Consider the following 14,394-nt stretch of genomic DNA (forward strand, 5'->3'; position numbering starts at 1 on the left):
TACACCAGTGGCTCCTTTCAGGGCTCCTCTGTGGGATATTGCAAGCCTCCACCCGCAAATGCATTTATGAGATCACGGATGTCGTCTTTGCGAGGGCACACACGTTTGAGCATTTCGCCCAGGACCAGGAGAGCCAGGATGCAAGAATGATTGGATTCGCCGAGATCTCGGGCTTCCCATAGGTGCAGGGGGCAATTGACCGCACTCATGTGGTGCTCAGATCTCTGTCGCAACACGCGGTGAACTATATCAACAGCAAGGGCTTCCATTTGCTTAATGTGCAGCTAATGCGCAACCACCAGAAAAACATCCTGCATGTCAGCGCAAGTTTTCCAGCGAATGTGCACGACTCCTACATCCTCAGTCATTCACAGATCCCTGAAGTCTTCCAGGGTCCACAGAAGTTGCAGGGGTGGCTCCTTGGGGAAAAGGGCTACCCACAGAGGCTGTGGCTGATGACATATGTTCAGCGGCCTCAAACTGCAAAAGAACGACGGTATAACAAGGCTCATGCTGCAGCTCACAACTTGGTGGAGCAAACCATCGGGATGCTGAAAATGAGGTTCCGGTGCCTGGATCGGCCTGGTGGTGTCCTGCAATATAGTCCACAGAGAATGTCACACATCGTCGTCGCCTGCTGCACCCTATACAACCTGGCGCTGCAACAGGGAGTGGTGCTGGCTGAGGAGGAGATGGAGGAGCTGCGGGTCTCCTCCAATGAAGAGCACATTGTTGGGAATGAGGGCGAGGAGGTCCTCGAAGGCAACAATGATGGGGATGAGGCCCCCGCACAGGCTAGACAAGGCAGGCACACTCGGGTGGCCCGAATAGCTGCTAGATTTGTGGAAGATGATAACAACATGCAGTGAGGGGACACCATAGATCCTCACATCACAGTTGTGAACGTTTGACTCCAGTCTGGCTTATGGCAGCACCAATACTCTCTGAGAATGCTCCTGTCATGGAGATGCGTGGAGGCCCTAATAGTCGCTCAGTTGCAGGAGGATGATGACAACATGCAGTGAGGACACTCCATAGATCTTCACATAGCCTCTGAGAATGTCTGACTCCTGTCTGGCTGAGGGCAGCTCGCTTGCGATCTGTGCTCAGGGTCATATCATAGAGACGCAGCCCTGAAACTATGGAAGCATCTGATCCTTTGTCCACCTTCAGCACCTGAGTCCTTCAGGAGCAAAGCGTCACTGGTCACAGATGATGAAGAGATGGGGACCAGCCCCACCTTAAAGGCGCTGAGAGCACACAGAGACAATGCTGAAACTCTGTGATGCCTGCCTACTACATTCTGGCAGCAATGACCAGCACCGGTGAGGCGCAGGCACCAGTAACGTCTCCAGGGAGTGTGAGGCCAGACCATCACTTTAGTCTGAAGGTTGCACAGAGCACAGGGAAGAGGCCCTGGACTGAGACACCTGCCTTTATCTTGTGCAGAAATTTTCACATCTGAGTGACAAGAACACTGCTCATCAGAACAAGGAGCCATAGGCAGGGAGACATTCTTGGGAGTTTATTGACAATAGTGAACAGTATGTGCAGGTGATTAACACCCGTGCCCAGGCTGTGCAACTCATTCTTAATTTCCTAACCCTGCCGCTACATCGTGGTGCTTCCCGGACATCCACAGCGGAGGTGGAGCAGCCTCCTGACTGCAACGCCCTGTGATGATCTTGGCGGGCGTCCTCTGGAGGGCTGAGACTTGGAGGACCCTGGCCTGCTTTCAGGATCCTGCTGTGTGGCAGTAGCACCCTCCTCGGCCTGTGGAGCTGGAACTGCTGAGGCCACAGGAAGAGGGGAGTCATGGGCTGGACATTCTTGGAGTCACCTGGATGGATGGCCCTGGGGTATGCACCTGCTGACCCTCCTCCCTGTGGGTGCTTAAGGGCCCCAGGCTGACTACTTGAGGAGAAAGTGTAGCTGCAGTGAGATCGAGCTGCCCGGCACTCCACTCATGTGCACACTGTTGGAGGCCAGCTATGGCGTCAGCGATGGAGTTGAGCCCGCGCAGCAGTGCAGGACCAATGTCATGGACCAAGGTCTCCATGGCGGCCACCATCCTACCAGTGTTGACCTCAGTGCGTTGGCATGCCGGCGCTGTCACCTCAGCCTGAAGACCAACGGACTGTTCCATCGTACCTTGCAGAGGAGTGCAGCGGACATCCCTTCCTGATGTTCCCGAGCTTGCCTTTGCAGCTCCAGCAACTGTGACATGACCGAGTCCAGAGGCTTGTCATCTGACTCGGACTCAGCAAATATCTGGCCTCCAACAGTCCTCCGAGTGCCGGACACCAGGGGAGTCCCTCCTGCCAGATCAGGCAGCGCGTTTTGCTCACCAGATTGTGATCCCGAGGCTATTCTAAAGCTTGGTCCCATCGAGGTGTGTGTCTCTGCACTGGTGGAGGGTGTGGGTGAGCGAGGTGATGGGCCTTTAAGAAGGGTGCGTCCTCTTCAGAGGTTTCTTTGGGGCTTCATTGGAGGTCCTTGATCATTGATTCCATTGGCTGTTTCCCAGATATGCCTTCAGAAGCAAGGGGAGATACTTAGTGCATGGCAGTGGCCTATGAAACAGGACACATCATTCACAGTATGGTTGTCTGATGGATGTTGCACCGGAAAGGCATCCAAAAGGCATTCCAGTGATGCATCATTGAACCTGGGGGCTGCAATCTTTGTGCCTTTCGTGGACAACTTCCCTGCAGCAGTCGTGGGCTGGAAGCACTGAGATGTGTGCACGCGACTGGACTTTAAATATGGCGCCCGGCATGATGAAGCGGCGAGGTGCTTCACATTTCATAATTTGCTGTGCATTATTGTAAGTAAACAGCAAGGACACTTTTGTTATAAATGTCAAGGAAGTGTTGCTCACTCTAATATAATTGAACATTATTTCAATGTACAGTTTTGATTTAGTTGTGATGAACCTAATCATCTCGTTATGTTGATTTTCGCTAATCACTTCCTCTAAGAAACACTGCAGTGGATGAAGATTCCTGATCTGAGTGCTATTTATTCTACCTTTTCTTTTTGGCCACTATACTGTAACGAATGGTGTTTTTCTTTTAAATTGTAGCATTTTATAAACTGTTCTATAAAATTCTATTCATGTGTGATGTGGCTAAACAAACCTGTCAGAGTGATCATCCTTCACTGAACATAAATGCTAAACTCAGGAGAGCAATTTTTTAACAATTCCAGAAAGATTATTTAAAAGTAAAATAGAAACCTTGGTCTAAAAACTGCTGGGTATAACTTGCTGACATTTATTCCTTTCAAATTAGATGCCAGAATTTCACCATTTCTAGTGAAGATTCAAATAGATTAACAAACTGCAGCTCAACAGTCAATCTGATTTTATAAGATTCACATAGAATCAGAGAATAGTACATTGCAGAAGGCCATTGAGTCTATGCCAGCTCTTTTGAAGAGCAATCAGTTAGACACATTTATCTGCTATTTCCCCCTATCTCTGTAATTATATCTCCTTCAAGTATTCATCTATTTCCCTATTCAGGGCTACAACTGAATTGGTATCGCCCGCTCTAAGCCAGTGCATTCCAAATCCTAACCACTTGTTAGTCTGCGATGCAACCTCACGTTTGGGGAAAAGAAACAGAGACTAGTCATCAGTTACAGATTTGTATGTTTGTAACAATTTGCAAAGTCCTATTAAAAGGTCTTATAAAAATTAGAAAATATACATTTCCTGTCTTGGTAAAACCTTCCTCATTTGTAGCATGGAACATTCTCCACACATCACAGGAGTCCCTAATTCTATTTATCTTGGGTAGTCATGTCGTTGATATGTAGATTATGTTCATAAACCCTGTCAACATGTTCACACCCTCTATAAAAGGCAGTTGGATTTCCCTCCAAGCTGAGCTCTCTCAGTGGTTTCAGAAACTCCATTGCTGCGTTTAGTTTACTTCTGACACCATGGGCAGAATTTTCTGCCTGTCAGGCGGGCGGGCCCGACCCAATCTCCGGAGGGTGGGAAGCCAATCCCCGCCTGATAAGCGGGCCGCGCCGCTATTTTACGTGGGCGGGCCAATTAAGGCCCGGCCAGCGTGACATCCGGCGGGAAGCGCTATGCGCTCCCCGTGCGGGCAAGGGGGATTCACTAAAAGCGAGAGTGCGGTTTTTCACGCATGCACACGAAAAAGCGCACACCTCCCTGAGGCTAAGTGCAGCCTCAGGGAGATCGCTTACACCTTGTAAAATATAAGATGGGACATGTTCATAATTTACAGAATAACTTTATTAAAATTTTTAAAACCCTGCATGAAACCTCATCCCGCCGCTGGATGAGGTTTCATGTTTTCTCTATTTGCAGCCGGGGCTCCTGGCCTGCCCACCAACCTTGTCCTTTAATTGGTTCAATTATCCTCTCAATGGCCTCAATTGGCCCGCAGCTGATTTTGCTGCGCCCCCTCCTTCCTGAAAATTTAAATGGGGCGGGATGATGTCAGGGGTTCCGCCCGACATCATCCTGCGTCATTTTACACGTCGGCGAGCGGGCCCCGCCCCCTGCTTGCCGACGACAAAATTCCGCCCCATGTCTTGTTTTTTGTTACAATGATGCACACAGGCCATCGACATTGTAGCTAAGATAACTTTTTGATAACACATTTTCCTAACATAAACACATTCCCCTGCAGTAACTGAATTCTACCAAGACAGGCTCCAACATGCAGTATCTGATCTTCAACTCTCAGGTCAGGTGACTCCCTTTCTAGTACAGAGTATCATATAGTATCTAATACTGGAATCTACTACCACAAGCAGCTAATATCAAGATATTTCACTCTTCCCCCTCTCCCTCTCACTGCCTCTCTGTCTCCCTCTGCCCCTCAACTCTCTCTCTCTTCCCTAACCCTCTCTCTCCCCCTTGTGTGTATATGTGTGTGTTTGAGAGACAGAGAGATTGTGTGCGCATGAAAGTGAGAGAGGGACAGAGAGATCGTGTGCATGTGAGAGAGAGGGACAGAGAGATCGTGTGTGTGTGCATGTGTATGTGTGTGAGGGACAGAGAGATTATGTGTGACAGAGAGAGAGACAGACAGATAGATAAACAGACAGAGAGATTGTTTTTGTGTGAGTGAAAGAGGGACAGAGATTGGGTCTGTGTGTGTGAGAGAGAGAGAGAGTGGCAGAGAGAAGGATGGAGAGATTTTGTGTGTGTGTGTATGTGGGTGAGAGAGACAGGCAGATCATATGTGTGTGTGTGAGAGAGAGTCTATGTATGAGTGTGGGTGTGAAAGAAATAGAGAGAGAGAGAGAGACTGTATGGGGTACAGGCCCTACACACTATGACTCTCACTGGAGTACAGGTTCTGCACACACTGGCTTCATTGGGGTATGGGTTCCACACACACGGACTCTCTCTGAGGCATGGGTTCCACACACACGGACTCTCTCTGCGGTATGGGTTCCACACACACGGACTCTCTCTGCGGTATGGGTTCCACACACACGGACTCTCTCTGCGGTATGGGTTCCACACACACGGACTCTCTCTGAGGTATGGGTTCCACACACACGGACTCTCTCTGTGGTATGGGTTCCACACACACTGTCTCATTGAAAATAAGGGATTCAATTTACAGGAGTTTGTCGCAGGTGGATAGATTTGCCAAAGCAATGATGATAGGGTTTCACATTCCTCGGTGCCACCCTCACAGCGGGAATTCACACTCCTGCAAGACCAGCACTTAGGACATGGCTATTCAGGGTGCAGATCAGCTAATTTCCTCTGAGGGCGACTAGATCTATCTAATCCAATCCAACCCGCTTGGTCAAAGAAATGGCAAAGCACTAGTTAGCAGGCAGACACTGGAAGCCACTATCTTCCAAGGTGTAGCAGACGCATCTCATTACCCGACAGCCTGAGGTACAATTACCACTACCAGTCTTGAGACAAACATTAAACATCAGCAGCCTATCACTATACTTTCTCCTGACATTCAGAGAATGTTTGAATGTAGCATGAAATGGGGAAGTAGAAGCCTTATATGCTCACCTAGAGAAAGGACAGTGGTGGCGTTCAGACAACATCCATATGCAAATATCAGGTGACGAATTTTAAGTGTTTTGTTTCTCCTTTGGGCGCGTCAATTTCATTTGGCAGGTCCACACTAAGGTAGCAACTGGTGGTAGCATAGCATAAGCCAGCAGTTTGTCTAAAATGGATGGAAATATGCAGTATGATGTGACATTTAATTCATCTATCACAAGTGGATAGGTTTGCCAAAGCCTTTACAGTGGGATTCACATTTCTCAATGCCAACTTACAGCCAGTTCTTAACACAGTTCATGAGTCATCCTGTATGACCAACATGGATTGGATCTGGGATTCAAAGGAAGCAGTTATCAATGAGTATCTACCACCAATCTTCCTGGCCACAAGAATAAAAGGAATAGGAGCAGGACCAGACCACGTGGCCTGTCGCGGCTGCCCTGCCATTCAATACGATCATGGCTGATCCTGGGCTTCAACTCCATTTTCCTGTCCACTCCCCATATCCCTTAATTCCCTGAGAAATTAAAAATCTGTCTATTCTCAGCCTTAAATGCTGTAAACCTCCAATGCAAGTATATCCCTTGTGAAATGTGGAGACCAAAACTCCATACAGTATTCCAGGTGTGGTCTCACCAAAACCCTTTACAGTTGTAACAAGACTTATTTATTCTTCTACTCCAATCCCTTTGCAATAGAGGCCAACATGCTATTTGCCTTTCTAACTGCTTGCTGCACTTGCATGCTAACTTTCTGTATGAGCGTACCCAAATCCATTTGAACATCAACAGTTAAAATACATCTGCCATCTTGGTATCCTGTCTATATCTTTTTGCAGCCCCTTGGTACACCCCCCACCCCCCGCCTCTCCTCCCCACAAGCTTGCCTTCCCATCTGGCTTGGTATCATCAGCAAATTTGATACGTCACTGTCTGTCTCTTCATCTAAGTTTTCAATACAGATTGTAAATAGCAGAGGCCCCAGCACTGATCCTTCCAGCACTCCACTATTCACTGCCTGCCAACTTGAAAAAGCCTCATTTATCCCCACTCTCTGCTTTCCATCCATTAACCAATCCTCTATTCATGATAAAATGTTACCCCCAATTCCATGAACCCTCATCTTGCCTATTAACCATTTGTGTGGTGCCTTATTGGATGCCTTTTGAAAATACAGGGATACTACATATATTGATTACCTTTTATCTACCCTGCTAGTTACATCCTCAAAAATCTCTAATAAATTTGTCAAACAGGATTTCCCTTTACTAAAACCATGTTGACTTGTTCTAGTCATACTATGTTTTTCTAAGTGCATTATTAAGATTTCCTTAATAATAGATTCCAGCATTTTCCCAACAACTGATGTTAGGCTAACTGGTCTCTAGTTCAAAACCAGAATTACCTGGAAAAACTCAGCAGGTCTGGCAGCATCGGCGGAGAAGAAAAAAGTTGACGTTTCGAGTCCTCATGACCCTTCAACAGAACTGAGTAATATTAGGAGAGGGGTGAAATATAAGCTGGTTTAAGGTGGGGGTTTGGGGGGGGGGGGTGGGGGGGAGAGAAGATGGGGGTGGGGGGGGGAGAAGATGGGGGTGGGGGGGTGGAAATCCTCTGCCATTTCCGCCAACTCCAGCATGATGCGACCACCAAACACATCTTCCCTTAACCCCTCCTGGCGGCATTCCATAGGGATCGTTCCCTCCGGGACACCCTGGTCCACTCCTTCATCACCCCCTACTCCTCAACCCCCACCTACGGCACCTCCCCATGAAAACACAAAAGATGCAACACCTGCCCCTCTGCCCCTTCATTTCCTCTCTCCTCACCGTCCAAGGGCCCAAACACTCCTTTCAAGTGAAGCAGCATTTCACTTGCATTTCCCCCAACTTAGTCTACTGCATTCATTGCTCCCAATGCGGTCTCCTCTACATTGGAGAGACCAAACGCAAACTGGGCGACCGCATTGCAGAAACACTTGCGATCTGTCCGCAAGAAAGACCCAAACCTCCCTGTCGCTTGCCATTTTAACACTCCACCCTGCTCTCTTGCCCACATGTCTGTCCTTGGCTTGCTGCATTGTTCCAGTGAAGCCCAACGCAAACTGGAGGAACAGCACCTCATCTTCCGACTAGGCATTTTACAGCCTTCCGGACTGAATATTGAATTCAACAACTTTAGATCTTGAACTCCCTCCTCCATCCCCACCCCCTTTCCATTTCTTCCCCCTTCCTTTTGTTTTTTCAAATAATTTATATAGATTGTTCTTTTCCCACCTATTTCCATTATTTTTAAATCTATACCTTTTATGCCCTGTTAGTCTTTCCACCCCAACCCCACTAGAGCTGTACCTTGTGTGTCCTGCCATCTATTCTTAATTAGCACATTTGTTTAGATAATATCACCACCTTCAACACCTCTTTGATCTTTTGTCTGTGACATCTTTTGATTATCTGCTCCTATCACTGCTTGCTTGTCCCTACAACCACACCCCACCCCATCTACTCTCCCCCCATCCCCCCCACCTTAAACCAGCTTATATTTCACCCCTCTCCTAATATTACTCAGTTCTGTTGAAGGGTCATGCAGACTCGAAACGTCAACTTTTTTCTTCTCCGCCGATGTTGCCAGACCTGCTGAGTTTTTCCAGGTAATTCTGTTTTTGTTTTGGATTTCCAGCATCCGCAGTTTTTTGTTTTTATTTTGGTCTCTAGTTCACTGTTTTCTCTCTCCCTCCTTTCTTAAAAAGCAATGTAACATTTGCCAACTTCCAATCTAGTGGTACCATTCCCAAATCTTAGGAATTTTGGAAAATCATAGCCAGTACATTTACTGTCTCTGTCTCTTTTAGAACCCCAGGGTGTATGCCATCAGGTCCCTGGGATTTGTCAGATTTTAATCCCTAAATTTCTCCAATACTTTTTCTCTGCTGATATTAATGTCCTTAATTTTCTCACTCTTTTTAACCCCTAGGCTACTGTCTGTTTCTGGTCTGAAACCTGTCTCTTCTACTATGAAAACAGACACAAAATAGTTGTACAATGCTTCTGTCATTCTTTAATTCCCGTGATAATTTCTCCTGTCTCTCCTCAGTTACTCACATCTTTTTTGTATACTTATAAAAGCTCTTACAATCTGTTTTTATATTTCTGGCTAGTTTACTCTCATATTCTATTTTTTCCCTTTTTATCACAATTCTGATGGCCCTCTGCTGATTTCTAAACAATCCAAATCCTCAGACTTGCTGCTGTTTTTTACAACATTGTAATCTGTACCTTTAATCTAATACTATCCTTAACTCCCTAAGTGAGCCACAGATGAGTCTGTCTTGCTTTTTGTTTTTCAATGGAATGTGTTTTTGTTGAACATTTTGAAATATTTCTTTAAATCTTTCCCACTGGAAAGGTTCATTCACCTCGTTACCTTTTCATCTATTTACTCAATTAACCTTAGCCAGTTCTCCTCTCATACGTATATAAATTGATTTGTTTAAGTTTAAGTTTAAGATTTTTGTTTGCGATTGAAGTATGTCACCTTCAAACTTAACATGGAATTCTATGGTGTTATGATCACTATTTCCCAGTGGATCTTTTAATACATCATTACTAATGTCTAGTTACACAATATTAAATCTAAGATAGTCTTATCCCTAATCATTTCCACAATGTATTGCTCCAATAAACTGTCACAAAAGCATTTTCTAAACTCATCATCAAGACCACTCTTGCCAATTTGATTGTCCCACTATCATGAATGTGTAGTTGTGATATTATAGGTTTTGTAAAAGATCTAATCTTCCTTTTCAAATGAACACAAGAAGCCTTATGTGAAGGCATTTGAAATTCAATTTGCATTTACACCAGGGTAAACAAACTCATCCTGGTTCTTATGTCATCCAATAGTATCAGAGCTACCGCTCTGCCTTTGCCATTCTGTCTTCTTTCCGAAATATTGTGTAAACTGGAATATTTATTTCCCAATCTTAATCACCTTATAACTATGTCTCTATAATGGTGATTAGATCTAAATTATTTACCTCTATATGTGCCATTAGTTCATCTATCTTATTGCAGATCCTTCGTGCATTCAGATAAAGAACGTTTAATTTTGTTTTTTAACTTCTATTCCCTGCAATGGCCTTATTGGCCAATGTACAATTTTTGTTAGACTCTGTCCCTTCCATCCCTGCCCCAATCTGCTTGTCTTTACCCACATTACCTCGACATTTCTCTTTGGATTTCTAAATATCCCTTCACCTGAACCACCCCACCCCCACAGCCCTAATTCTACGATTAGCCAGGGCACAGGTCCTAGCTCCCATTCTAGTAATTGTGCCTTCTATGCATGTTCTGAGAATGGTGTACACAGTAAGAAACATCACAGACTCATTGTATGTCTGTTTCAATGCATGGGCTGATGCTAGAAAACAGTGATTTTGGGTTGATTTTTAAATCTTAAAAATACTAACTGTATTTTACAACAAAACTTTCATAAATAGCTCAGTCTATAAAATTCCTTCGATTTGACTGTAATGTTTGAAAAATTAATTTGTACATCGAGTTAGCTTATATTTAAAAACTTGTGAACATTGATGTTGTTCTTGAAGTGGATAAGATTTAGTTGTTGCTCAGCAGCGCCACCTGCAGAGATTTGTCACTCCAACTCCCATTTTTTTTAAACTCAATTTAAAAATGTGCTTATAAAAGTCAAATACTGTTCATGCTGGAAATTAGAAATAGAAACAGAAAATGCTCTAAATACCCAGCAGGTCTGGCAGCAACCGTGGAGAGAGAAAACAAGTTAACATTTCAGGCCTGTGACCTTTCATCAGAACTGATAAAATTCTGTTTTTCTCTCTCCACAGACGCTGCCAGATCTGCTGAGAATTTCCTGCATTTTTGGTTTTAATTCAAAGATATTTCATCCTTGATCTTACTTATTCTGTATGTTTTTTCCAGGTACACGTGATGTAATATGTAAATTAGTGAGGGAGGGATTTCCAGAATTTTGACCCAGCACAGCAGTGAAGGAACGGCGATATATTTCCAAGTCAAGATGGTGAGTGGCCCTGGAGGTGAACATGCAGGTGGTGGTGTTCCCATGTGTCTGTTGCCCTTGTCCTTCTAGATGGTAATGATCATGGGTTTGGAAGATGCTAAGGAGGCACCTAGTAAATGGTACACACTGCTGCCACTGTGCGTTGGTGGTGGAGGGAGTGAATGTTTGTGGATGGGGTGCCAATCAAGTGGGCTGCTTTGTCCTGGATGGTGTCAAGGTTCATGAGTGTTGTTGGAGCTGCACTCATCCAGGCAACTGGAGAGTATTCCATCTCATTCCTGGCTTGTGCTTTGTAGATGGTGGACAGGCTTTGGGAAGTCAGGAGGTGAGTTACTTGCTGCAGGATTCCTAGCCTCTGACTTGGTCTTGTAGCCATAGTATTTATATGGCTAGTCCAGTGCAGTTTCTGGTCAATGGTAACCCCCCAAGATGTTGATAGTGGGGCATTCAGTGATGGTAATGCCATTGAATACCAAGGGGTGATGGTTAGATTCTCTCTTGTTGGCAATGGTCATTGTGGCATTTGTATGGCATGAATGTTACTTGCCACTTGTCAGCCCAAGCCTGGATATTGTCCAGGTCTTGCTGCATTTGGACATGGACTGCTTCAGTATCTGAGCAGTTGCAAATGGTGCGGAACATTGTGCAAACATCTCCACTTCTGACCTTATGATGGAAGGTCATTGATGAAGCAGCTGAAGATGGTTGGGCCTGGGACACTACCCTGATGAACTCCTGCAGTGATTGCCTGGAACTGAAATGATTGACCTCCAACAACCACAACCATCTTCCTTTGTGCTAGGTATAACTCCAGCCAGGGCAGAGTTTTTCCCGATTCCCATTGACTCCTTGATGCCACTCTCAGTCAAAAACGCCCTTGATGTCAAGGGCAGTCACTCGCACCTCACCTCTGGAATTCAGCTCTTTTGTCTATGTTTGGACCAGGGTTGTAAAGGGGTCAGGAACTTAGTGGCCCTGGAGGAACCCAAATTGAGCGAAAGTAAGCAGATTATTGCTAAGCAAGTGCAGATTGATAGCACTAGTAATGACACCTTCCATCACTTTACTGATGATCAAGTGTAGACTGATGGGGCCATAACTGAGCAGGTTAGATTTGTATTGCTCTTTGTGTACAGGACGTACCTGAGTAATTTTCCACATTGCCGGGTGGATGTCAGTGTTGTAGCTGTACTGGAACAGCTTGGATAGGGACGCGGCAAGTTCTGGAGCACAAGTCTCCAGTACTATTGTCGGAATATTGTTAGGGCCCATAGCTTTTGCACTTTCCTTGTGTGTGGCTTTCAGCCTAATGGAGGGGTGATGATTATTGGGCATATTGATGAATTATTCTAATTCTCCTTCTGTAAGAGATCAAACATCGACAATCCATGGGGAGGGGGTGACATAGTGGTTTATGTCACAGTTTTTATCACTGGACTGGTATTCCAAAGACCCAGGGTAATGCTCTGGGGACCCTGGTTCAAATTGCACCATGGAAGATGGTGAAATTTGAAATCAATAAAAATCTGGAATCTGATAATGACCATGAAACCATTGTTGATTGTTGTAAAAACCCATCTGGTTCACAAATGCCCTCTAGGGAAGGAACTCTGCTGTCCTTACCTGGTTTGGCCTACATGTGACTCCAGACCCACAGAAATGTAGTTGACTCTTAACAGGGATGGGCAATAAATGCTGGCATAGCCAGCAATGCCCACATCCCATGAACCAATAAAAAAAATCCAAATATCTGTAGTAACACATAGGGAGCCTGGGACACTTTTTAAATACGCTCTCTTCTCACTCTTCCATGTATCAGCTGGGATAAATTTCTTACCCATTGAGTGTGGAGGTAGGAAGGTTGGGAAATGTGGTAGCTTGTTTCCTCACTCTGCTCCAGACTAATAAATCTTTAAAAGCTGATGTTCTGATATATTGGCTTAGTGAATCGACATCCACTTTTAACTTTTCAAAATGATTCTTAACCACTTTATTTAACTTGTTGGGTCATTGTGTAGTATGTTATAATTAACGGTGGTCTTGGTGTTAACGAGTGTTGCAACAGTGGGTTGCCCAGCACTCTCAAAAAATTAGACTTCACATGTCCAAGCAATCTTTTTGAGTATCCTCTTTATCTTAATGCAGTAAAAAGGGTAGTAACTACCTGGCTAAAACCTTTTGGTTTTGTGCACGTGATGAAACGCATTCGCAGTGACCTCACCAGTCAGCGCAAGATATGTTTAGGGTGATCATTCTTTGTATGAAGAAGTGCGTATCAATTATCTTGAAAGAAACTTTTGTCGCTAACTTATGCCAGTTGTTTTCTTGTGTCAGATTAAATACTGTTTGTCTAGGAAATTAACGCTTTCCTGTGTGTGGCTTTAAGTTCAATGAAGGGGTGATAATTATTGGGAATATTGATGAATTGTTCTAATTTTGCTTCCGTAAGAATTCAAATATCGCCACTCTAAATATCTGTAGTAACACATAGGGAGCCTGGGAAACTTTAAACACACTCTCTTCTCGCTCTTCCATGTATAGGTTTGCATCAGCTGGGGTAAATTTCTTACCCATAGCTGTGCCTTTGGTTTGGAGTTAAAATTCATTACTGAATTCAGTCATTTTTTGATAAACATAAGTGTAGTAACTGGATTACAGCTTCATCTGGTCTTGTCAGGCTGGAGAAATTTATTGAAGATACTTCGGACGGCCAGCATAACTTTATCTGTTTCTATTTTTGCGTACAGACATGCAATGCCGATTGTAAAATGTATGGGATAGCAGGGGTTGAGGGGAGGTACAATTAGTGATCTCTATAAACCATCTCTATAAATTTGTATATGTCTTTAATGCAACCAAGGGCTTCATTGCTAAATGGTTCCAATCTATGTATCACTAGGGCACGGATGATCATATGAGAAAGTGCATTACCTTGGGGAAACAAAATCACTGAAATGTGACGTATATGTGAATTAAACTCATTTTTTAAGCTGATGTCTAGCTTGGTTCTGCAGAATTAATTTGTGTATGTGTATTCCCCTTGTTGTACAGTTCGATCTTTTGGAAGTCAGTATCCAAATATGTTCATCAGCAGTCACTTCAAACAGAAATATTGAGGGGAAAGAAACTTGAAATTGGCAGAAAAAAACCAAAAAATGCTGCATTGCCCTAATTGCTTGCAATTAATTTTTAAAAGGGGCCGCAGATGTGAGATCCATTCCTAATAATTACCTTGTGCCAAATAGTTAGACTTTTCAGTTTGGAAATGCAGCATGGGAGATTTCTTTATAATAAATTAACAAAAACACC

The sequence above is a fragment of the Cetorhinus maximus genome, chromosome 21, assembly GCF_964194155.1.
Source record: "Cetorhinus maximus chromosome 21, sCetMax3.hap1.1, whole genome shotgun sequence".
NCBI lineage: Eukaryota > Metazoa > Chordata > Chondrichthyes > Lamniformes > Cetorhinidae > Cetorhinus > Cetorhinus maximus.